Raw genomic sequence first — 26814 nt, forward strand, 5'->3', positions numbered from 1 at the left:
GGTCAACGAACAGGCATCCGCCCCCTCCCTCTCACTGGGAAGAATTCTTTTCCCCAGTAGGACAATAATTTCCTCATCTCGGCTCTGCAAGACCTCCATTTATGAGATCTTGGAGACTCCAAGCAGCTATCCACCATCCCAAACAGCCTCCACTCTCATCCTCAGCAGAGGATCCTCCAGCCCTTTTTCAAACAAGCATTATTACAACCATTTTATAAAACCCAGACAGAGAAAGCTCCCTGGTGTCTCTTTGGGGTGGTCTAGTGTGGCAGTGTTCTCAGCAGGCCACACGCAGGCACCTCTTCTTCCTCCCCCTCCCCCGCCCCTGCTCCTGGAAGGAGCCAGGAGGACAGGAAGTGCAGGACCTGCAAGCCACATGCCAAAGCGAGAGCAGTCAGGAACAGCCCTTAGGGCGGATGGTAGGCTATGTCCCAGCCCCCCAAGATACATCCACGTCCTGATCCCAGAACCCACAAGTGTTTCCTTATATGGCAAAAGAAACTTTACAGATGACAGTATGCTAATGAGTTTTAAAGGGGGACCTTCTTCAGTTATATAGGGGGGCCCCAAATATGATCACATGTACACTTGTAAGAGGGAAGCAAAGAGAGAGTTCATACACACACACACCACACACACACACACACCACACACACACACACGCCGAGAAGGCAAAGTGACCACAGAGACGGGGTGGGAGGGATATGGCCTGAAGCCAGGGAATGCTGCAGCTCAACTGTGGAAGAGCCAGGGCCTGGGGCCTTCCCTGGAGCCCCCACGGGAGCAGGGCCTGCCAACACCTCGACGTTGGTGCAGTGACACCGATTTTAGTATTTGGTTTTCAGAAAGTAAAGTGAACACATGTGCCGGGTTAAGCCACCCGTTTCGTGGTGGTTTGTCACAGCAGCCACAGGAAACTGCCACAGGAAGTCATTGCAGTGCCTGAGCTATAAACCCGGGAGGGGCTGACCAGGAGAGCGGGGGGCCTGCTGGGGAGGCCCCGGCAGCCGGGGGGAGGGAGCGTGAATCAACTGCGTGTGAGAAAGCCTGGCTCTAGGATTCAACAGCTAGAGCGTTAGCTCTGGTTTGCCACCCACCAGCCATGGGATGCCGGGTGCTCCTTGGCCTCAAGGCCAAACCTGTGTTGGGGAAAAGTAATGATAGCAAACTTCCAGGGCTTGGGGAGGAAGGACAAGAGTTCATAAAATGAAAAATGCCTCACACATGGTGGGTGCTCATTAAAAAAATCATGCCTGCTGATGTGTCGGGAAAGAAACTTTTTATTTATTTATTTTAATGTGTTTTCTTTATTGATTTGAGAAAGAGAGAGAGATAGAAGCATCAATGAGAGAGAACATTGATTGGCCGCCTCCTGCATGCCCTCCATTGGGAATCGGGCCCAAAACCTGGGCATGTGCCCTGACTGGGAATCGAACTGGTGACCTCTTGGTGCACGGGTCGATGCTCAACCACTGAGCCACACCAGCTGGGCAGGAAATAAACTTACTTTAAAAGATGAGTGGTAGAGTAGAATTCATCTTTGGGAGAGAAGTGATTTACTTTGGGAACACACTTTGCTGCCTTCTTTGGATGTCAGTGGAGAGGCTACGTCCCCCTTTTCTGTTCCCTGCTCCTCTATCCCACATTCCACATGGCTCCAATGCGTTAGAAATAAAACTTACAAAACCCAACTTCTCAGCCCAGTAAGGAAGGAGACGCTTTAAGTTTCCCTAAATGAGAAAATATCGTGTCCTCGGAAGGTGTGTTCAGCACTAATCCCCAATTCCTATAAACGTGGCCTTACTCGGAAGGAGGGTCTTTGCAGATCCACTCAAGCTAAGAAGAAATCATCTTGGATCAGGCTGGGCTCTAATCCAGGGGCTGGTGTCTTTATAAGACAAGCGCACGTGGGCACACAGGCACGCCCAGGGCAAAGATGGCCATGGAAAGCCAGGCAGACCCCCGCAGAGCGCCACGGGATGACAGAGGCAGGGGTCGAAGCGACCTGACAGTGAGCCAAGGATTGTCAGCCACCAGCAGAAGCCAGGAAGAAGCAAGGAAGGAGTCTCCCCTCCAGGTTTCAGCAGGAACGTGACCCTGCCAACAGCTTGATCTCGGACTTCTGGAAACAATCAGTTTCCGTTGGGTGAGCCGCCCAGTCCGTGGTATGTGCTATGGCAGCCCCAGGAGACTGATAGTGAGACCCGAGACAGGAAGGCAGGACACAGTCTGCCCAAACAGGGACGCCCTCGTCAGACCAGGAGAGCAGCTGGCTGGCCAGGAGCCCCTGCGGGTGGGAACGGCCCAGGAGCTTCCCTGAAACGCGGGGTCTGACTCACTGCCAGAGGGTCCGCTGTGAGAATAACCTTCAGTGGATCTTCTATTCACACTGATACCCCCCAAATTTACCCATAGGGGAGAGTGAGCACTGCATTACCTGTTTGCTTTCTCTAGGGAGCGAGAAGTGAACGCCCCTGGGGTGAGACCTGGGCAAGGACAGATCAGAACAAGCAGAGGCCACAAAACATGGACATTAACCCCTTCAGAACCCCAGAGACTTTGCAAAGGGACATTTTTTTTTTCCTGCTAAAGGGCAAGGTGACAAGTCAGGGCCCGGAGACTTGGGGACCCCACCAGGTGATGGACGTCATGGGCTACATTCTTACTAACATCATGGACTGAGATGAATGAAGCATGAGTCCAAAGCACAGGTTATGGGACCCTGAGTTGAACAAATGGTTCTTTTCCACGATTCCCTTACTCGTCTTCTCTGCTGCTCCTCCCTGGTTTAAAAAGCCAAGGTGCTCCAACTCTGGCCTGGTGGGGCCAGCTCTGCCTTGGGGTCCCCACCAGCCTCCCTCCTTCTGGTGAGCACCTCTGTTCACAAGGGGGCGCCTGCCTCCTGGTGCTCCTGCTGGAAATCCTCCCACGAGGCTCCTGGGCCTGCGCCTGACCTTGGCCATGCTCGAGAGAACGCGAGATCAAAGGAATGAAAATGCTCCTTTCTGGCACTTCAATCAGGGAGAGAAGCAATTAAAATATGAATTAATCTAAGTGAGATGAAAATGCAGATGCAGAACAAGAGCATCACCTTGAACCTGCACTGTACACAGCTTAGCTCCTGTGATTAAAGACATTTTCATGCCATTAAAAGCCTTCTCTTCTAATGCTGCAGACGCGATGCAGTGCCAGGCAAAGGCCCCGAGCGGCCTGGGTGAGGACTGCCCTCTCCCCAGGGGCACCCCTTGATCTTCCCAGAGTGCTGCGGGGTGGGAGGCCCCTCTTAGGGAGGGACATGGAGGGCCTGAGGAATTGTGGGGATGCAGGAGTCTGAACTAAATGGAGAGAGCCTGAACGTGACTCCTCTCAAACAGATCCTTTCTCGTTTGTGGACTCCGTTGTGCAGCCCGAGTCCTGCTGCCTGATGGTGCCGGGAGGACAGAGCTGGGGACGGGCGACAGGGACATTCCCAGCACGCCACGCTCCCCTCAGCCCTCTGGCACATCCCCAGCACGCCACGCTCCCCTCAGCCCTCTGGTTTCCCAGCTGCTTCTTTGAAATGAGTGATAACTGTAGTGTTTACTTCCAGACTTTTTCGTCGGCTCCTCTGTAGGATTAAGAATGCTCTGTTGAGCCAGGGAAGGAAGGGGCGAGGCCGTGACCCCAGGGGAAGAGACCCGTGTGAAGTGTCTGGTTATCCTTCGAGCCACTGGGCCTTCTAGGCCAGATGTTCCCGTTATTGTCTTAGATTTGCTTCCTTCTGTGCGCACCCTACATCTGATTTTGGCTTTTTCTCCTATTTCTGGCTATGCATTTTCTCCTTGCTGTTGTCAACAGGACTTGTCGATCAGGATTTGAGGCATGGAACTCATTCTGAATCTACCTTTGTTACTTTCCAAAGCAACCCCCCTGCTCCATCCAGTCCCTGGGAACTGCTGACTCATCTGGTCTGGACTTGAGGGGGTTTCCCCCTCTGCCCTCCCCCGCCTCTCCTTGAGGACCCACCAACTGGACTGGCCCAGTTAAATCAGAACCTGCGGTAGCACCTGTTCTAAGATTCAGTTCGGAAAGACCACACTTGGGGGTTGTGAGGTCCACCCTAGGCGGGATACCCTCCAGTTTGGCTTCTAATGCTCTGCTCTTGCCATCTGCAGAAGCTCCCGTTTAGCCAGGTCCCCTTCTCCCACCATTATCCAGGCTCCAGCCAGGCCCCTGCTCCGAAGGCTGAGGCTGGAGGCTGCCGGGCTGCCGGGAGAAGGCGAGGGGCCTAGTGAGCAGGACGGACAGCCAACACCTTCCTGGCTTCAAAAAAGGTGAACAGCGGGCTTCGGTTTGTAAAATGGATTAACTCGTGTTCAAGGGAGGGAGGTCTTTACTGTTCAGTATATGTCTGCAGCAGCTGTGTGAAGTCACGTGTTCAAGGGAAAACACCATTCTTGGCTTGTAACCCGATCTGTTCAAGCTGGAGGTCTTCTCCACGTGGCCACGCCCACGGGCTCTCTACTGCTGCTCCTCCACCTCCTTGTAAACGCAGACACCTCGGGGAAGTTTCAGCCTCTGTATCCAGTGGTGGCGGATGACACCTTTCCAACCTGCATCTTGCTGCTGAAACTTCCTGAATGTGAGAAGTTACTTTGAGATGTGACGGAGGGAAAAGAAATAGGTGAATAGAAATCCTACGTGGACAGCAAAAGGAAGACACTACAGTGGCTGGGAAAAAAGTGTAATCAGATGTATTGCAGTGTGGATAATGAAGAAGATCAATGTCGGGGCCCAGGTTCCGTCAGCTGCACCTTCCTCCATCATCACCTGTCCACCGACGAAGAGGATTACACTCATTGTGCCCATGGTCTAGTATCTGATTATGTCCCCAAAGAATTAAGTGAGGGTTCATCTAAATATTTAAAGCTTCCAGAACCTTTAGCTTCTTTGCCAAACCCTCCATCAAAGAAAGTAAAATGATCAGATAAGCCCACAGAAGCAAAAGAAGATTGTATTATACTAAGTTTAACACTAACGATTTGAAGACCGAAAAGAAAAACAACAAAATGGCTGCAGCACAAAAGGCTTTAGCCAAAGGTGAGAAGAGAGGAGTGAAAAAGAGTGATTCCTTTTTGGTGCAAAAAAAATAATTTAAGTTGGAAAGATTTGAAACTTTGAGTATGAAATCAACCAAGACAATCTGCCTTCCACATGTTCCTATTTTTGTCCTTCCTCCATGTCACTGTACTTCATGACCCATAACCACCACCTTTTGAAATAAAAATGGAGTTGTTTTCAGGAAAAAAATATACACAGTTCCTGACGACACCTAGGATTTAATAAATGAGTGTCTCTTTTTTTTTTATTATTTAAAAAAAAAATTTTAGGGAGATAGAAATAAAAACAATCAATGTGAGAGAGAAATATTGATCAGCTACCCCCTGCATGCTCCCTACTGGGGAATGAGCCCTAAACTTGGTCATATACCCTGACTGGGATCAAACCCAGACCTCTCAGTCCATGGACCGACACTCAATCCACTGAGCCACACCGGCCGAGCTAAATGAGTGTCTCTTATTCCAGAGCCTCTTGAGAGATGGACAGAAGCTTCACGTTCATACACACTTAAATGACAAGGGCAGCCCTGTGTCTATGAGACTTGTCCTACAAACAGTGTAAAGAGCCCCAACGTTTGAAAAGTTGTCATAATTCACCACAGCTTGCTGACTTAGACAAATGCAGTGCAAGGAGCTCCCCACGCTCCATCAGCACCTCCCCTACAGTCCAAGGCTCGGAAAGGCACTACCTTGCTGTGATGTCACCTCTTTGGGCCAGCCTCTCTGCTGACTTCTACACCCTATGGGCTCTCTCCCGAGTTCATTCTCTGTGTGTCCACGTGCTCCTTCTTCTTGGTTGACTTTGGAGGAAGCCTGAAGGGCCTCTTTACTTCTCTGAGTTAAAATCCACAGCCCACCTGGCCAGTGTGGCTCACTGGTTGAGCATCAACCCATGCACCAAGAGGTCGCCAGTTTGATTCCTGGTCAGGGCACATGCCCAGGTTGTGGGCCAAATCCCCAGTGGGGAGCATGCAGGAGACAGCCAATGGATGTTCTCTCTCATTGATGTTTCCATCTCTCCCTACCTCTCACTTTCTCTCTCTCTAAATTCAATAAAGAAAAAACAAAAACCCAAAGCCCAGAAGACCTCTTAGCAGCCAGCCCACTTCTTGTTCCCTCCCAGACCTATTCTGCCTGGCACCTTAGGTCTCTGGAGGAAAAGAAGTCTTCTAGACAGAAGACACTACCAGCCACCAGAAGAGGTCCACACGAGCCTCCTCTTTAATCTGAGGACCTCAGTAGAGATTTCCTGAAGGTGTTCCAACTTGAGGAAGGAGAGGAGAGCGGGGCTCCTTGCTAACTTTTTTGCACCCTTCCCTCCCCAACTCCTCAGGTCTGCAGTATCTGAGCAGCGGGGAGAAGGGGAGGACCTGGTGCTTCCCGACACAGAGGTTATGAATCCTTCTCAGCCTCCCAACCTCTGCATATTGCTTTCATTTTTCATTGATGTCTTCGAAGGCCATCATGTAGACTAATGAAGAAAACAAGCCTCAGTCCGAACTCCAGCTTCATTAGTTACATAGCTATGTGTCCCTAACGCAGGGACAATAATGATGCCTACCTCAAAGGATTTGTTGTGTGAAAATTAAATGAGATAATATATATGAAGTGCTTAGAACACTCCTGACACATAGTAGGTGTTGATAAACGTCAGTCATTATTGTTATTTATTATCACTGTCATTACTACTACTTCTGCCATGACCAGACTCCCCTCCATGCAACTAATTTCTCATATTGGTGTGGGGTCCCATGCAGAGCACCCCCTACCACTTCACTGTCTGTAGACAGCCCCACCTGTCCCTGATAGGGCTCCAAGTTCCCAATGGTTGCCCTTTCCAGGGCCTGCCCTTTGCCGGTCACCTTAGAAGCAGTAGTTCAGTATTTACCTGCTAGAGTGGCACAGTCTTCTGAGAGTTTCCTCATCTATTTGCATTTGGTTCATGTTTTGAACCTCTCAGTGATCATAATTAGGTGCCAGCTGGACACAGCGTTGGCAACTCACTGTATAAAGAGACTTGCATTTTTTTTTTTTTTTTTTTTTAGCACATTGAGCTTTTGGTGAGTTGCTAATTTGCTTGGGACCAGACATTTATTTCATCCAGTTGGGTGGCCTTCTACCCTTGTCACTGGAGGCTAATGGAAGCTGAGGGACCTGGAATGGAGAGCAATTTTCTGTCTCTCTTTTTTTTTTTCACTAACTGTAAGTAACAAGCTGAAACCAGGTCATGGCTGGAGTGTCAGGACCCAGCATTCTGGAAGCATTGAGCCAAACATGCTCAAAGTACTGTAATTGAAAACTTGCTTAGCGTTAGTCAATAAGCCATACTTAACCCACACTGAGTTCCTGCAACATGAGACTCCAGCCACTGCACCCCAAATGTGTGTGTGTGTGTGCGTGTGTGTGTGCCTGTGTGCATGAGCACGCGTGTGCCTCTGCACCTAACACCATCCAAAAATGAGAGCGCTCTCATCATCCGTGAGATGGATTGGGGCCATAATTGATTTTCCATAGACAGATGCTTTAAAGTTTGGTAAACTCTTTGTAACGTCTTAGTCAAATTAAAGTGAGCTCTTTCAAGTCAGATTTATAGTCCATAGGATTTCACTTAACTGAGACAAGTGATGCAATTTCAGGCCAATTTAAAGGGTATTTCATTTAGAGACAGAACCCATCCTTGTCAAGGCCCTGGAGGTAACAAGAAATCTTCCTCCTCTCATTTGCCTAGAAGCAGTCACCGTCCAGTCGGTGGGGGCCGAGCAACCACGGAGCATTGTGAGTGGTCGGTGTAATCAATTTTATGACCTGTGTTCACTGAAGGGGAAATGACCAAGAGTTGGGGGTGGAAAGAAGGCAGGGACTACCTAAGGCATTCGGAGACTTTCTAAGACTTAGGAGACGATGTCTAGTCTGAGCGACTACATTACTAGGAGGCGCTGCGTCCTCTCTGGCTGCAGCCCCTGTGAGGGCACAGGGCTCAGGATCTGAGCACCGGCTGATTTCCATCCCCAGCCGCCCCTGGACTGGCACCCTTGCCGAGGTACAACCTGCACAACAAATGTGCACGACCGTGGACAGTGTCCTTGGGAGAACGATGTCAGGAACTGCATATGCACATTGTACCTTCTTTAAAGCTCTCACCACACGAGGAGATTGGTAATCTTTATCCAGAAATAAAGGAAGAGCTGGCAGAGTGTGAGCCTGGAATCTTTGAAGGTGCTGTTGGGAAGGGGGGCAGGTATTCTCAGGCGGCTGGCCGACCAGCTTCTGCTACCAGGCTCCTGTAGACGGGGGGCAGCTTGTCAACCAAGTTCTACCCTCCATCAAGCTGAGGCCTCCCTCCTACTGACCCAAAAGAAGGACAGGACTAGTGTCTGAACCAATGACTGCAGGTCCCTGTTTTATAGGACCCACAGGCAAAGCTGGAAAGAGAGAGGGGACCTGGAGCCTCTTCTCCCCTCGCAGTCCCGGTTCTGCCTCAAAAACGCAGCTAAAGTCCTTGTCTTGCCCAGCGTGCAGGACTGCGAAAATCACAAGATGAAGCAAGTGGATTATAACACTCTCACAAGCAGAGTGAGGAAATAAAGAAACTATGTTGAGTTTTTAACTCTGTAAGTTTATATGGTTCTGTATTATTCTATACATAGTAATGTGTTATTTTATATTTATATATGTTTATGTTGAGTTTTTAATATATTAGTGTTAAGCATCATGTTTCATTTAAAAAAACATTTTATGCTGACATTAAAGCTCTTTTGTTTTGTTTTTAAAAAATACCCATTATTAAATTAAAGAAGGTAATCAGTTGAGAGGTGTGTGTGTGTGTGGTTTTATTGTAGCTTATTTGTTGTGTAAATCCCTTGGAAAAAAATTAAAATGTAGCAGGTTTTTGTCAGCATAAAAAATGTACATGAGCATGTGTGATGTGTGCATGTGTGGGTATTGTGTTTTATGTTTGCAGGTCCACATCCCAAATTCACAGGGATTCTTGTCGTAGACACAGAGAACTAGGGTGTACCGAATGCCAGTCATAACAATACTCACGACAACCCTGCGAGATGAGCATCTCTGATTCAAAGTAATGCTGCTTCTCAAAGAGTCTGTGAACCCTGTCCTGTCGTTCACAGACAGGTAGCTGAAGATGTGAACACAGGTCCCTCTGATGCCAAAATACCAGGGTTTATTGTTTGTTTTATTGGTTGCTTTTTGTTGTTGTTGTTTTTTACTTTACCACATTATATAGTAGATCCTTTTTATTCCTGTAGTTCCACAGTGGGAAAATCAGAGGAAAGTTGCTGGCTTTGAATCTAATCAGTAAAATGTCATTGATTCTCTTCCTGGGTGTCCCCAGTGTCAAATATATATGATTGCAAAAACATATCTGACCCTGTAGGACAGATGTTTGGAGTCTATAACTCAATGCAACCCAAAGAGAGCTACTGGAAGATTTAAACACCATTCCACGCTTCTTGGATTGCTTCAATCAGGGCTTCTTGGGAAGTTTCAGATTTATTGGAAATCGAACTCCATAAAGGCAGGGGGGTTGGGGTTTGTTTGTTTTATTCACTGCTGTTCTTTTGACACATAAATGATAATAAACACTCAAACGGTATTTGCTGAATGAATGAATGAATGAATGAATGGAAATAGACTCATTTGAGTACCTGATTAGAGCTATGCACTCTCTTCCCAGAAAAACGTACGTAGGCACATGCTCTGCACATGGCATTCTCGGGATCACCCTCCTGAAACCTACCCATGGCTCTGTTCTCACAGAGAAATAGCCCCTGACACACTCCATGATGGACGGGAGCGAGACCCGTGGCTCTGGACTCTTTCTTCCATGTTGATGGCCTCTGGACAGTGTGAGCTCGTGGATGTTTGCATACCCGTTGCATCGCCTATTTAATCTGGACACCTAGGACCTCTCTGGACCGGAGAGAGTGAACGAGGAATAGCAGCCACCACTCAATAGATACATATTTTACATATAACTCCTCACGGCAGCCCTGCCAAGTAGGTGTTAGTATTTTTATTTTTAAGATTAACAACAACAACAACAAAGCAAACTGCGGCCCAGAGAGGGCATCAGCTCTATGCCCACACAGCCAGGAAATGTCAGACTGAAAGTCTGGATCCTTGTCTGCCCAGATTCAAAGCTCTTGCTTTTCCCAACGTGCAGACTGCTTCGCTGCCTCCAAGCCGCCCAGAAAAGCCCATGTCATCAAGCTAGATGTCTTCCGTCCCGATGTGCCCCCCAGACGGGGGCATTCAAACCAAATCCACCAGTACCTAAAATAGCCAAGTAATAAAACCAGTCATTGTAGGGTCAAAAATGTGGACTTCGAAGGTGTCACTCTTCTGTTTTTGAATCTTAAGTGTGTTCCATCTGTGCTTTCCTTACAGCTCCCGTGGAAAAGCGCAGCCTGCTCCCAGCTGTGCCCCAGCTGTGCCCTTGGGAGTGAGGACTGCGGCATCCGGGAGCCAGGCACCAGTGAGGCCAGGGTGACGAGCATTCACTGTGGGTCTGACTCCTTCAGATGTGTGTAAAATCCAAAGTACGCTTTTCACAGAAATGCAGCAATTCCTACCTAAGCCGAGGAGTTCCCGTTCAGGGGGTAGGACAAGAGGAAGACTGAAGAGCTCTGCTCCCTGTTTGGGCATCTGGACTCTAAATCCTTGTCTTTGGAGAGAGAGGTGGCAATAAGCAAATAGGGTATCAGGGCCCCATAAAGATGGCTGGGAATGAAACCACAGTCCCTTCTCAGTCAGACCCCATCTAAAAGCCAGTTTACATAATCCGGGAAAACACGGTGAGGGCTACAGAAGAGCTACAGCGGGGTGGGCACAGAGTTACACGGGGCTCCCCCTCCCCAACTGTGTTACACTAGATGCATTGACAAGGGCTGCAGGCTCTCTCCTAAGCTAAAACCTGCTCCTGTCTGGGCGGGTCACGATCTGGGGCAGGCTGGGGTTCAGGTTCTGAGCCCCAGAAACATCGCCGTGGCAGAGCCTGGGCAGGTAAGGGCCGACGTGCTTCGCTGCGTCTCAGAGCCGTCGTCCTGCACAACCCGGAGCACCACCCGGTGGGAGTCCCTCCACACCAAGGCACGAGGGGAAGAGTATCAAGACGACAATGAAGAAGCCTGAACATAACTGACAGCCCTCGAAACTCCAGAGCAGCTGTTTCTGCCTCTTGACAAACCAAGAACATCAGCATCCGATGTGCTTTGTGAAACAGGTCTCCTGACAGCCATTCCTTCACCTGAGAAAAATATTCAGTAGACACACAAAGCAAGTCCTGAAACAAGATTTGGGTTCAGATCTGAGCTGATAAGGACTGCAGACTTAAACCTCTTTCATTTCTATTTTGAAAAGTTTCAAACACACACAAAAGTAGAGAAAACAGTACCGTGAAGCACCGTGTTGCCTCAGCAACCATCACATTCTGCCAATTTTGTTTCATCTACCCCACTGTATTTTTATTACAACTTGTAACCACCTTTCTCTTGATACCCTTACCCTGCATGGCCATGAAAACATCCCAACAGAAACAACATGAGGTTGCAAGTCGCCGCCATTGTTTTGTTGTGTGAAGAGCAAGGCATCTGTGGGCAACATACTCTGCTCATCAAACCCAAAGGGAATGCAGTTGTAAACTACAGATATGCAGAGAAGGACCATCAGCCGCACACCAAGTAGACTGAAACAGTCTTCCCTTCAATCTGGCAATGCAGTTCCCTGGGATCTGTTGAATCGTGTTGTATTCCCCGAGGTACTTGGGTCTTTTATATTAGTTTCACTAGGGTAGCTCTGGTTCTTACTTGTAGCAGAGCCTGGTAAATGAGAGGCCACCTGAGAAGCAATTAAAGGGAACCAGGAAGTCTTTCCTGTTCATTTGATCTTGTCCTTAAATAGTTTACACATCAATTGGACTGGGAAGAGCTCATGGTGGTTTATGATGATTACTCCAGTAGGGGTCAGCGCCTAATGAGTTGGGTACTTATCTGTGACCCCGACAAGATGACTGTAAATGAGCAGATAAGAGGACCAAAGGGACTAGTTCTCCAAGCTGCCCACAGAACCCAGATAACAGAAGCCGATTAGTTTGGTAGACTGAAAAGTGGAAGCCGGTGGAGTTAAGTAGATTGAAACTCCCAGGGTTTTTTAGTGAGAAAAACAAGGTGCTTATCTTAGCTCTTGAGAGATTACAAAAGGCCTCTTCCATGTGCTCTTTTCTTCACTAACGATAGCTGGTGAACGTGTGGTTCCCCTTAAATGATGCACTTCAGTTAGGTATCTTCACCCATCACAGAAGTTGTGGGTCAGTGTCAGCCTAGTGGAGTGGTACAATGAAGCCTCCAGCATCACAGAAACATCCTGGAAATGGCAAAACTAAACAAAACAAAGAAATCTTAGTAAAAGTGACTTTGCCAAGTAAACAGGAAAAACTGTGGTGACATATTCTACAGCATAATCAAACATCCCCGATAACTGGGGAACTAGAACAAGTCATCTATTCTTTCTCATTTACTCACTCTATTAGTCATGTGTTGTTGTTTTTTTTGTTTGTGTGGGATTTTTGTTTATGGTGTGCGTGTTTTTCCTGTGAAAACATTGTATGACAACCAAATCTCAGGGGCTTGTGGCCACAAATACTTGTTTCTAGCGTGGGTTGAAGTTTGGCTGTGGTTTGGCCAATCTTAGCTGGGCTCAGCTGGACTCAGTTGGATCCAGGTCTATTCCCCGTGTTTTCATTCCAAGATGCAAGTTTAAGGAGCAAAAGCTGCCTGGGGCATACTTTTCTTATTACAAAGGGCAGACACTCAGTAGGGCTGGTGGGAATTCGCCAACATCATCAACCCTGAGCTAGGAACTGGCACAATGTCGCTCATCACCCGTGTTCCAATGATCAAAGCACATTGCTTGGTCAAGTTCAAAGATGGGTAGAGGTATGCACTCTGCAGACTCTAGTGGAGGAACTCAAGGTCATAGAGGAGGTGTTCTCTGAGAATGAAGAGTTGAAGACTAATTCAACCTCCCACGACATCCACCAAAAGAGCTAATTTCTGCCCAAATTTGGGCAGAAATGTATCAATGTCTTGACACAGTTTACGACCAAATCTGCTGATTTGTGGCCATTTCGGCGAAACAGAGCTCTCTCAAGATCTCGGCAGCCTCATCTCGAACAAAACATCAGTTGTGACTTTGATCACAGAAAGGGGCAATCAGGTGGCAGGCACACCAGAGCGGAAAAAGCAGGGCTGCTCAGGCTAAAACAAAGTATTTGGGAGGGGATGACCCACTCACTCCTAAGTGGTTTAATAGGCAGGGTGTCTTTTGAGTTGGAAGTTTGAAATGAAAGGGTTGGGCTTCTTGGCAGTTAATTTACAAGATTAATACCTCTCCATTTCTGGGTTATTTAAGAAAAGCTAGAAAGTTCCATGGGCTTGACACTAGAGGCAGAGCCACTCCATCCCGTCCTGCGTTCATGGTGCCCTGTCGGAGAGCAGACACGAGGGAGGTGGAGCAAGGGCTGCGCTGAAGTGACATTGTACGTGTTTTCCACTCGCCTTAGGGGGCTGGCATCGCCCAAGATGGGGCCCGTGAACGCAAATGGCTTCAGCTGCTAGATCTGTGACAGGAATGGAGGGGACGGGCTGGGGCGTCAGGAAGACACTGTGTAAGTGTGAGAGCTGGTGGCAACTGACACTCAGCCTTGGTGTCAGGGAGGCGACAGAGGGTGGTGAAGACTCAGATCACGTGGAGAGCACAGGCCTCGTCTGGAAGAGGAGCCTTTGGTTAATTAGCTGTAGCTAATTGCCAAGTGCAAATATGGGACTGTGTTGCCAGGTATCATTTTTCAGGAGAAGCCAGAAATCCAGGCAAAATCTCCTCATTTTGAATGTTGACAAGGATAATACATTTGGAAGGAAGGAAGGAAGGAAGGAAGGAAGGAAGGAAGGAAGGAAGGAAGGAAGGAAGGGAGGGAGGGAGGGAGGGAGGGAGGGAGGGAGGGAGGGAGGGAGGGAGGGAGGGAGGGAGGAAGGACGATCACTCTGCAGGTCCACGCTGTGGGTGAGTCAAACAAAAGCCATTCACAAGGCAGACAGCCCTGATGGCCAGTCTGTGACTTCAGTATATGAGGTGACACCTTTACCTCCACGGGGAGCTGACAATAGCAGGACCCTGGGCAGGGAAAGGTTTGTTTACTCCCAAGTTCTCCCGAGTCAGACCATCACACCGTATCTTCATTATTTTGTGAGAAGTGACACGAATCCCATAAATAGCAAACCCATATTCAAACACAAATAAATAAATGCATTTTTAAACCAAAGCATCCACGAGCAGGTAATTATTCACTCCTATGAGTTACCCATGCAGTTACTCCTAGAAGTGTGGATAATAGGATTTAGTCTCAATATTTAATTTAGAATAGCTGAATAAAAAGGACGAGGATGTGTTTATGGAATGTCTACTGTGGGTCAGCACTAGGCTGGGCACTGCACAGACCTAGCGTGAGCACAGGTGTCCTGTGGGTGGGCACTCCCGGCGCACAGGGGACACAGAGGGAGAAGTGAGGACCAGCCTTGACCCCACTCCTGCCTTACCCCCCGGGCCGTGTGCCCCGAGCAATGCACTTAATCTCCTAAACCTCCCTTTCTTCACAGAAAGCTGAATACTTTTCAGATTTGCAGAAAGGGACTGTGATAGTTTGAAGTCCCAAGATAAATACTTGGTGCTTAATAAATGGTGGGAAAACTTTATAACATTTCTGCGTGTAGGTTTTCTCATCTATGTAAGGGGATAGTAATAATTCCTCGCTCAGAAAATTAACAGAGATAATGTGTTTAGAATGAAGCTTGACACTTGCTGCTGACTCAATATATATAGATATTAGCTATTATTTTTTCAATACTTAATACTGTTTTTATCATCTTGACCTCATTATGGGGGGAAAAAAATCTATCAGCCCTGACCAGTTTGGCTAAGCAGTTAGAGTATCAGCCTGCAGACCAAAGAGTCACGGGTTCGATTCTGGCCAAGGGCACGACGTACCTCGGTTGCAGTTTGGTCCCTGGCCCTGGTTGGGTCGTGTGGGTGGCAACTAGTTGATGTGTCTCTCTCACATCAATGTCTCTCTCTCTCTCTCTTCCTCTCTCTCTTTCTCTCTACCTCCCACTCTATCTGAAGATAAATGGAAAAATATCCTCGGGTAAGGATTAAAAAAAAAATTCTATCAACCTTGTAATGGGTCCTCCACATCCCAAATGAGATCTTTTTCATAATCAGAAATGCTCTTTCTAGTTTTAGGAACTTGCTGGCCTTCCAGCTTGCCCCTTTTCTGTGAATGAAGTAGTAATTAAGCCCCTTGGTTTACAGTAGAGAAAAGGATTCCTCCTTCTCTCCGGCTCTCCCGGTGTGCAGACGGAGGTGCCACCAGTATCCGCCCAGGAGCTGCCGAAGGCTCATGGGGACAGAGGCCACGTCTGTGTGGTCTTCTACGGGGTCTGAGCCACGGGAGACATTATATGTGTCCCTGTAAACATGCACCCACGCTAAGGTGGAGGAATCAAGCTAAGGTAGGAGCAAATGCGGGGGCAGGGGCAGGGAGCCCGGCCTCCACATACTCGAATGACCCTCCGCTGGAACTGCAGGAGGGCAGGGCCCTTGGAGTCTTGGGACCTGCACACCCTTGGGAAGGGGATGCTGAGCTGCTGGGCTCCAAAGGGACGTCGAGGACAGAGAAGTGCTAAGAAAACAATGAGCTCCATAATTTTGTGTCAGCCTCTCTTCTCAGGTCCTAAATCGCATGCGTTTGGAAGGGTTGAAAATGAGCAAAGGCGGTGGGCTGGATTCTTCCAGTCATCAGCCATGCGTCTCTGAGGAAGGAGACAATCTGTTTAGTCCTCCGTTTCCCCGTGTACGACAATAAGATTGAGTTGTCTGAAAGGTATTTGGAGATTTTGGGAAGGAAGGCACATGGTTCTCACGACCCGTTGGGGTCTTCGCCCCTGCGGTCGGGCAGCCTGAGCTGGAGATGCTGGAGAAGGACACTCTTTGGGCCTCTGGGGACAGTTTTCAGACAGTTGCTTCACTGCGAGTCGGCCGTCTTGGGAAGGAAGCGCGGGCAGAAAGCTGTGTGTAACACACACACAGTCCCCAGGACAGAGAGCGGGGACAGGAGCTGGGGCGAAGTGGGCCTAGTTGGGAAGTTTCAGCGGAGAAGCAGAGATGCCACCTGCCGCCTCCCTCCCGTTCCCTGGGGGACGCAGGGCTCCCCACGGCGCACGGCCTGTTCTGGAACCTGAATTATGAGCAGCAGCTGAGCTGCACCTTCCTAAGGCATCCGGTCAGCTCCTTTTCCTCGCCACCTAGGAGCTGTGTAACCTGCCCTGCGGGGTGATGGCGCAGGTTGTGGGGGGATTGAGGATGGGCGGATTCTGAGCTGCTGAAAGCTTGGAAAGTCAACCTCCAGAAAGCATCTGGGTGAGTGGCCATAAGACAAACATGGATAAAGAGCGGGCGGTCAAACTCAGGCACGCACATGCACCCACAACTGGCACATGTGTCTGACCAAACCCCAACACGCGTAGACACGCAGACCGCGGACGTACGCGCCCAGAGCGGCAGAAGGCTGCGTGCTCAGGAAAGGGAGAGAGACGTTTTCAAGAGGTTTTATTATTTGCGACATGGAGTTATTTAGCCTAAGAATTTCAGAAACAAAAACTATGTTTGGGATCATCATTAAAAAGACATTTTTCAATCAGTGCCTCGTGCCAACACACTTTGCACATGGTTGAAACAGTATTATTGTCAGAACAAGGAAGACAGAAAGGAGAAGGAAGGAGGGAGGACATGAGGCTAACTTCAAGGCAGAGGAGGAGGATCTTGACAGTCAAATGTCTCTTCCTTCATCTTGACTCACCACAAAGCAAGTCCCCTTCTATAGAAAAGAGGGAGACAGGGAGCCGGGGTCCAGATGGCTTGGACACGATCTTTTTTCTCCATGTCCCGCCCTATTCTAGACTGTTTTGCTCTCTGAGGTATGGGGGAGCAGTTAGAACCTTTCTCCTCAGCCTTTGCTCCCAGGGGCGCCCGGTAACCCGCATGTTCAGAGAGGGAGGAGGCCCAGCCCTCGGAGCGCTGGCCGGGAAGGAGCCTGCGGGGACCGGGGCTCTGGAAGGAGACAGCGCAGCCGCCTGTCCTGGCCGGGGCTCTGCACCGTGTCTCCGCCCCTGCCGTTAGGTTGGTTTCCCTTCTGCTCTTTCTCGCTACTTGGTTCAGTTCTTTGTTTAGTTTTCGCATTTCAGCTTCTCTCGGTTGCTCTAAGGAAAACAAAATGTACTTGTGTCCACACAGAAACATACTCACACACCGGTGGATTCCCGGGGAGGCGACCCCCTCTCCGAGGAAGCGCGGAAGCAGCAGTGGGCATCCAGACAGGAGCCCTGGGCCTGGGAAGACGGCCCTCGAGGGACAGAGCTTTTCTGTGGGCTCCTGTTTCCTGCTTGAGCTGCTTCCTTGAGAGTGAGGGCCAAAGCCTCAAAGAGACTGGCCCTTTTTAAAACAAGGGCGGTAGTCCTCCTATAAGGAGTCCCCCCAAAATCGAAGGGAGTTTTTAAGGAGATGCAAGAAAATGCAAGGCTCGGTAAAGAAAATCTCAAAGTCAAGCCCATGTCTAACCCGGCCCACCAGCCCCGCCTGCACGAACAGACACAGGCCAGAAGGCATGCTCCTTCCGATAGCCACAGAGCGGGGGTGGGCCACACGGCAGGGCCACACGGCACGTGCTCTTTCGACACACGTTGCTTGGGAATAATAAGCACAGGAAAAAATGGACAATTATTTTTCAGGAGTTGAGAAGCCAAGTCTCTGACAGCATTTTTCTGGTCCCCACGGGGCACCTGTTTCCACAGCAACCGCAACTTAGGAAGATGCTGCCTTCGAGTTAACTACCCCAGGAAGATATTTACCGTGGGCTATCAATTCTGGATGGGCAGAAACCGCACAGAATCGAAGTCACGAACCTCCCTGGGACTTACGGAGGTTGAGGAAATTGGTTCTGTGGTAACGCGTGGAGGCAGCTGCCTGCACCAATCCTGAACTCTACCCTGGTGGCTTCTTGCTGTGCCTGCAGCTTGTGTGCCCCCTGCACCTAGGTCCTCAGTCTGGCAACCTCCACCTGATGGTGACAATGATGACGACAACATCGACGACAGTGACCATGATCATCGTGATGATGACAACGATGTCCATGTTCATGGTGACAGTAATGGGGATGGCAAATGATGATGATGTTGACGGCAAAGACGACGATGACATGAACAGCAGTCATAACAAAAATGGACATGGACTGCTAAGTGCTTCACTTGCATTTTCTTATTTTGCTGCACAAAAGCCCTGCAAAGTAAATGCTATTTTTGACCCACTTTCCTGATGAGGAAACAGCAGCTCAGCGAGGTTCACTAACCTGTCCAGAGGCACACAGCCAGCGAGGAGGACCCGATGTATGAACCCCGTTCTGTGTGCCGCCACGGCCATTTCTTTCGGGAACAGGGTAGCTTGAGAGCTCAGATTCTGCAACAGACGGCCTCAGTTCAGCAAAGATTCATTGTTCCTGTTCGTGTTGGCCCCGCATTCCTGGTAATATCTTTATTTTAATGCATTTAGCATAGCTTCACTGTTTGTTTTTATATGTGGACCTAAGATGTACAGAAGTAATTCTAATTCTGGCTCACGACACACCTCGATCATTTCTCCCTGCCTGCTACACCACCTGCTTGGTTTTTCTTTTCTTATTCTCTTGTTTTTTGGTTTTACTTTTTAACAGTGTAATAAGAACCTATGATCTCACTCTGAAACCAAAAACTAGATCCATGACAATAGCTTACAGTGTGTCTTTTTTCCATATTTCAAAACATCTAAAAGAATGTGTACTCTTTTGGAGTAAAATTAAGAAGCTGTTATTGAGAAAATTTTCCAAATCAAGGCCAACATAAAGAGAAAACAAATGACCTATAACCCATTTCCTCATTCCTATCTACTTCATCAACAGCTTCTGGAATAGTTACATTTCATATTTTTCTATGGTTTAAGTTACAATGTATGCAAACTTTCACATCTTGCTTTTTAAGCACTTGCCCTTATGTATTAAACACATCACTTATATCTTTTACGTAACATTATGTATTAAATTATTTCTTATTCTTTTGAAATGGAACATTACAAGCTATATTTGGGTAGTACCAGAAAATATTTAGTAATTGACTTGTTAGACATTTAGGCTGTGTTCTTTTTTGGAGGATAATAAATAACATTATCAAACTATATTTTATATGCAACTATTATTTCACTTATTTGTTCAGTTTTCTGTATAGAGTTCTAATTCTTAGAGACTAGATGTCTGGGTCAAAGGATAGTCACATTTAAATTGTCAAGGCACATTGTTCAACTGTTTCCTAGGAAAATTATACCTATTACTACTGACCTTGGTGAAAAGGGCCCTGCCTTGAGTTCACACTTTCTTGGGTGCCATTCTGGTCTTTCTCAAGCCATGACATTTCTTATAGGTCAAGGATTCCAGGAGCCAAGGAGATAATCCACTGGGAACCCGTGATCCCTGACTTTTACATCAAGCTACAAGTGCCTGGGATGCCGGGAGACTGGGGCTCAGTCTCCCCAGATCACCAATTTCTATCAAAGGACTCCTGAGGGTCCAAGAGTTATAAATTATGAAGTCATCAGGAAGGTGTCGTTGTCAAGGTAGGGAGATTGAAAATATTTAATTTAACAGTTTGTTAGCTTTGTCCGTAACTTTTAAACATGTAGACACATGTTATGTGGGCTGTCAGTTATATTCTTGTCCCGGGCCCTGACTTTGTTAGGGGAGAACCAGGTACCCATTTCTATTCTTACCAGAACATTTAAATGTCCCTACTCACCAGCATTATGTATTATGATTATCCTTTGCTAATTTGGTTGGCAAAAAGCAGTGTAGTAATCCCCATTTATCCACAGAGGATGCCTGAAACCATGGATAGTACTGAACCCCATACATACTATGACTTTTATACATACGTACTTTTTCACTTAAAGGAAGCATGTTAAAGCTTCCCTTTGGCATTTCCAACTTGCTAGCAACTCTACTCTTGCACTTTGGGGTCACTGTTCAGTAAAATAAGAGTGACTTGAACAGGAGCACTGTGATACCCAGACAATTGCCCTGGTAACCAAGGCGGCTTCTGAGTGTCCAGTGGCTGGGGAAGGTCTATAGTGTTGCAACGCCGGACAAGGGGCGATTCACACCCTGAGTGGGGCAGAGTGGGACAGCTCGAGATGTTATAACACTACTCAGAACTGCACACAATTTAAAACTTTAAAAGTCTTTCCTTCTGGAATTTCCCATTTCACAATTTCAGACCGCAGCTGACCTCGTGTAACGGAAACCACGGAAAGTGACATCGCAGATAAGGGTCGGATGACCGTAGCTCACGCTTTCTTTAATCTGCAGTTTAAATGTATTTGGCCACTTATGGTTTTAATTTGTTAATGACTGAAGTCCTGGCTTGTGTACAGGGCCTCAGAGCTCGTAGGAAGTCTAGGAAGGCTATCTCTGTATTAACGGTAGTAATCTCTGAACGTTTGACACTTAACCTTAAAGATGTGGTGTCTGCCCAATCCCTGCCCGCCAGGAAAACCTTGTGTCCAGCAGGCCAGACACGGTGCCAGAGAGCGAGGAGTGAGTGCGACCTGAGAGAGCTCTGGGGGTCTGGCTTGACTGTGGTCATTAAGTGGGAGTCGCTGAAACAAAGAGGGGCTCAGAGCCAGCCAAGATCAGGGAGATGAAAACAAAGATGAGGAGACCAAAGTAGAGCATGCGGAGGAAGTTCTGAGAGCCATCACCCGTGGCTTGGTCTGCCATTTACAAATTCTTGGGCTGATGAGCCCTAGAATCACATAAAAGTCCTGCCACTGGGCATGTCCTGGCATTCAGTAAGTGCTAGAAGAGTTGAAATCTTGAATTCAGCTGGAGCCTAACTGAATTGAATGTCCAAAAGCAGAGTCAACCCTCCCCCTAAAATCATCTCCACCCAGTGAGGAGTGGACCTTATCACAGCACAAACAACCAAGTCACCGCCTCAAGGGCCTTCATCCCAGTCTCTCCTTCAAACACGCAGGCAGAAGCTACTCATTTATTTCAGATAGTCAGCCAGTAAATGTTTTAATTACAAGTTGAAAGGAATAAAATAAAATCATCTGGTGGCATGGTTTTAATTAGAATTTAGTGAGTCGGGCAAGCAATTAGTGCATCTGAGAATGGAGACATATACACATCTCTGTCTCCTCTGAGCTTCACTGATTTAAATGAACATTTGACTCAGAGTCCTCAAGTTAAACAAAGGTCATCGGAACGGTACCAATAATAGTGTAGCCCAAGCCAACACAAAATGGTCAAAACCCCCACTGCTTCCGCATCCTTCCAAGTCCCAATGGTAGGGCTTTATGGCAATGCCACCAGCCCCAGTTTTAGGACAAGCCATGACGTTTTTAAGGTTCTTAATATTATTGATTCATTTTAAATCAAAGCACAGGGAGAAGAGGGAAGAGGGAAGGAAGAGACAGGGACCTGTCGTGTTTGAGTACTGCCGAGTACTGCACAAGAAGTTTATGTGCATCATCTCCTCCCTTGCTATCTGCACCAGCCTGTGTGGAGCGTGTTACTGTAGATGTAGTAATAGTAATGATACTACTACTACTACTACTACTACTACTAATAAAATGGTGGCCCAAAGAGATAAAGTCATTCCCAAGCATGGCCAGCCAGTAAAGTCAGAACCCTGGATAGTCCCAGTCCAACATTCTTGCTCCTTCCAAGGGATTTGGAATCCCTTCAGTATACGGGATTTATTTCAACTCCAAAAAGAAAAAACAGAGTTTTTTTGAAACAGCCCGATCCCCACATCTCAGGTGTGATCTCACTCTAACTGGGAGGCGGAGCTCCAGGAGCTGAGAGCGGCTGGCTCTTCCCTCGGGCCACGCAGGCGCACACCACCGGTGGTCAATCTGGCGGCGTGCTGGCTACTGGGGAGCTTCCGAGAGTACTGACGTGGAGCCTGGATGTTCTGATTTCACTGGGTGGGGCTCAGTCTAAATATGGGCATTTTTTAAGCTCCCCAAGTGATGCTGCGTGCAGCCAGGGTTCAGCACCACGGAGCTCCAGGCCCAGTCCGCTGCGAGACAAGGTTGTGGACGTCCGTTTTAAGAGGGAAAAACTCCCTGAGCTGCGCAGGCCTGTGCTCCCGACGCTCCCCTCAGCTCTGCTCCAGCCCACGCAGGTGAACTGGCGGGGCCGCCAAGCAGCAGAGTGAAAAACCCCAGGCAGGGTCTCATGGGCACTGGGCCCTTGGCCAGACAAGTTCATCTGAATCTTAGCTATCTATAAAAGGAAGGCAAGAACTACCTGGCTGAGCTAGAGTGAGAACTTAAAAAAAAAATTGCATCTCTACCGTGCCTAGCAAGTTATATTTGCCAATAAATGATAATTATTTGTTTAAATCATGTGATGCTTGAAGGCGGAGCCTGTATCTCTCTCTATCTGCAGTACCTGGAATACAGGGCTGACTCAGCTTGGGCAGTGGTGATGCTCCTGTCCCTGGATTTTCCTGAACTAGAGCCACTGCACGAAAGGAGTTCATGCTCTATACCTCTTAAAATGCAATAGGAATCATTAGCACTCATTACCGCCTTGGTCCAGTGTTTCCTTGTTGACAGAGCTTCCAGAGAACTAAAGAGAATAGGTTTGGAGTACATGGTTAGAGTGTCCATTTTGGAGAATCACAAGGCATATTAGCAAATGCAATCCTTCAAAAGTTTTCTGTGATGATAAAATCTATTCAACATTGCACATACCACCATATTCCAAATTATATTTTTCCTAAGTATATTTAATGGAACACTTTTTGGTACCTAATGGAATTGACTTTTTATGGGACCCTGGCGGGGGAACCTCATCCTACTTTAAGTTGTGCACTAAAAAGATGTTCACAGGAAAGAGACCAGTGAAATGGCCAGCCACCTGGGCCAGACCTTGCAAAGTGGCTGTCATTGGAAAGAGTTTGGCAACCAGCTTTCAAACTGAGACACTTGATTTCATTTGTTTACCCACAGGTTCGTTTTTTCTGGGATACAACTCACAGAGACTAAAATCAAAAGAAATGTTATTAAGGCACAACAACTCTTGATGTTGATCAAGTTAATCAAGTTCTCCTAGCTTCAGAAACTTCAACTGTAAATGAGAAAAATACAGCTAGGTATTACTTTAGGAACTATGAAAGGTTTTCACCAAATACTTCCCACTCTCCCTTCTGGGCATACAGTAGGCTTGTCTGTCCTGGCTCCCTTGGGTCAGGGTGGGGCCATGTGACTACCTTGTCATGAGTTGTGAATGGAACTGAGCATATGTTGCTTTCAGGCAAGAGCCATCTTTCTATCTAGAATGGCCACCAGTGACATCAAGAAGTGGGCTATTCAACCAGTCTCACATGAAGCGGAGCCCACCTGCTGACTTGCAATGGACATGTCATGTGAGCAAGAAAGAAACTCTCATTGTTTAAGCCATTGAGGTTTAGAAGTTGTTACTGCAGCACAACTTAGCTTAACCTGTCTGATTCGGGAGTCAAGTGAGACAATACATATCAAATATCTGTCTCAGTTCCTGGCTCATAGTAGGTATTCAATAACTGCTAAGTCTTTATTTCCTAAGATGGGGAGAAGAGACGCTCTCTAGATGTCTTATAGCACACACTTGAACACGGGTCACTCCATCCTTGAGATCAGGCCCACTCAGGAGAACAATCACACATCAGAAAGTATGTGCAGAGCACTAGATCCAAACTAGTTGACATGATTTCTGTTTTGGGGATTTGCTTATTTGGGTTTTCTTTCTTTCTCTTTTTCCTTCCTCCCTCTCTCCTTTCCTCCCTCCCTCCCTCCCTTCCAATTCATAATAGGCTCCAAGAAAATGGTCAGTAAACTGGATTGAAGTTCATACCCTGGACATCAACTAACCTGCTGTTTCTCAGAGCAAAGTGAAAGGGACCACAGGGCAGAAACCAAAGCCCCCAGGTTGCAGGGTCCAGGATCCTTGTATTTGCCTCTGTATTTCCTACACAGCCTGAGTTTTCATGGCTGTGCTGCAGGGGACACAGAGGAGACCCTTTTGTCTGGGGTCTCTGCCCTAAGCTGTCAGTTGGTTCAATGATCCCACAAAAGGGCAGGAGGCAGAGCCTACAGAAGTATATCCTGTGATATTAGTATCTCCTCCCAAGTCTACCCAGCTGCTTCACCTTTTCTGAACACTAGCTTCAGGGCATCACTAAGGCTCAAAATAAAATAATCTCCAATGGAATAAATATTCCTAGGGGAGGTAATGCTGTAGACTTTTTCTGTGAGGTCAAAGGTCCTGGCAGCCAGGTGTACCTTTTGCCTTCAAGTGTGTTTCTGTCTGGACTTAGCCTGATGAGGAAGGAAAATGCAGGAATCTGTGCATTGCTTGCATAAACCTAGTCGATTCTACAGCGATCGTTTTCTGAGTTAGCTAATGGCAGGGTACGAGGACCTCCTACTGAGATTCCATTACCTTGTAATTTTCAGCTTGTTCACTGTTGCAATAAAGCCCCTCTGTCTTCTAATTCCCCAGCATTCACGTCTCATCTTCTCAAGAACTGAAGTATGTAAGATGCTTTCTGCTGGGGATTCATTGAGATAAGTTATTGAAGTCAAGCAGAGAGGCAGGCTTCCAGCACCGGGCTATTCATCTCGCGGCTCGTATGCGTGCTTCCTTTTGAAGGTCTAATGTAGTCACAAACAATGCGCTTTCTAGATGTTTAAAAATTCATGTTTCCTGTACAAAGGTAGAGGGGTAAGAAACCCCCACACTTGGAGCTCATTAGCATTAAGAACAGTGGACTCATGTTTGATGTAATTTTGAAGGGACGGAGATGCTGCAGTTTGTTATTCAAAGCCCCTCCTAAGGAGGAGTACCGATGTCTACACAGGTCTAACCTGGCCCAGGAGCCGGGCCATGTGATGGTCTATCAAATGATCTTTCGTTCTTGAAAACCGCTGCCCCCTCCCATACCTTGTTCTTTGGTCTCTGAGATACGGCCCTTCTCCTCTGCCTGTGTGCTCAGCTCCCACCCCAGGTCTGAGCCTTAGTGTGGTTTTCTCATCAGCGTCCCTGCCTGGGGCCCCTCTCCCATTCCGCCCAGCTCACCACCACCTTCCTACCCTCCCAGAACAATGATCTCTTCAAAGCATCCACCGCAGGAGGCCCTTCTAATTGCCAAGGAGAGAAGCAAAGGGAAACGTCTCCTGGTGGGTTCGGAGGCCCAACCTCTCTGTCTCCCCTTGGAATTCCGCAGCGCAGGTAGTGAGGCTGCCCTTGAGGTGTTCCAGGGAGGTGCCGTTAAGGGCACAGCGTGAGCCACAAGGGACCTGGGGCTGATGCTCCTCAGCTCACTGCTCTCCTCCGCCAGCAGCTTCTAACACACGCCTCGTGGAGTACGACTTAACGACCGGAGGCTCGAAAGCACCAATTGGATGATATGATTCTCCTCCTAATGAGAGGTCCTCGCACTTTGAACCTAGGAGGGCTTGTGACTGTAGTGGCTCATAGTGGGTGGCAAACATGACCTTGTGTGTCTTCTGATGCCCTCAACTTGCTCTTAGAACTTTGAGCCTCCAAGTAAGAAGTTCAACCCCAGGGGCCGCCATGTTATTAGGAAGCTCAAGCCACATGGAGAGGCCACATGTAAGTGCTGTGGTTGATCATCTCAGCTGAGCCCCTGCTCTGAGTCATCCTACCACATGCACCAGACTTGTGAATACGGAAGCCTCCAGATGATTCCAGCTTCCCACCATTGGTGTCTGAAACTTCTCAGCTCGGGCCCTAGACATTATGGAGCAGAGACAAGCCATCTTCACTGAATCTGTCCAAATGTATGCCTCACAGAACCTGTAGGATAATAGAAGGCTGTGATTTTAGGCCTATCAAATTTGAGACTGTGAGCAGCACAGCAGTAGTTAATTGGAATGAAGAGAGATGATAAAATTCCTCCCCAAGGCCGGCTGGTGTGGCTCAGTGGTTGAGCGTTGACCCATGCACCAAGAGGTCGCCGGTTTGATTCCTAGTGAGGGCACATGCCCAGGTTGTGGGCCAAATCCCCAGTGGGGGGCATGCAGGAGGCGGGCAGTCGAAGTTGTTTCTCATCGATATTTCTACCTATCTCTCCCTCTCCCTTCCTGTCTCCTTAAAAATCAATAAAGAAAAGATATTAAATATAAAAAAACATTCCTCCCCCAGCCTTCTCCAAAGGGGTTCTCCACCCATCTTCTGGATGCCTGAAAAAGTGCTGCTTCCCCCAAGAAGCAAAAGGAGGAAAGCGCAGGGATCTTATACTCAGACGGTTCGTCCTTTGGCAGGGGCTGACGCCCTGGGACCCTGGGGCTCGGGCTGAGGCGCCGGGGAGAGAGGCTAGCGGCACAGGGCAGCTCCGGGCGAAGGCTGTCTGCAGCGCCACAGGGGAGGGCCCTGGCAGCTGAAGCTGCAGCAGAAGCCTGGGCATGGGCTGTGGGCGCAGAGGGAGAGAGCTGGGTTAAGACAGTGATAAGAGGAAGAAAGTCATCCAGCCAAGGTCAATATCATCGCCCA

The 26814-nt window shown here is 48.1% G+C and overlaps 1 pseudogene; it reads left to right on the forward strand.

The window, feature by feature from the left end:
- Positions 1-3180: 3180 nt before the first annotated feature.
- LOC118642115 lies at positions 3181-18392 on the forward strand (annotated as a pseudogene).
- Positions 18393-26814: the final 8422 nt, after the last annotated feature.

This window comes from Molossus molossus, unplaced genomic scaffold (assembly GCF_014108415.1).
Source record: "Molossus molossus isolate mMolMol1 unplaced genomic scaffold, mMolMol1.p scaffold_m16_p_3, whole genome shotgun sequence".
In the NCBI taxonomy this organism is placed as follows: Eukaryota; Metazoa; Chordata; class Mammalia; order Chiroptera; family Molossidae; genus Molossus; species Molossus molossus.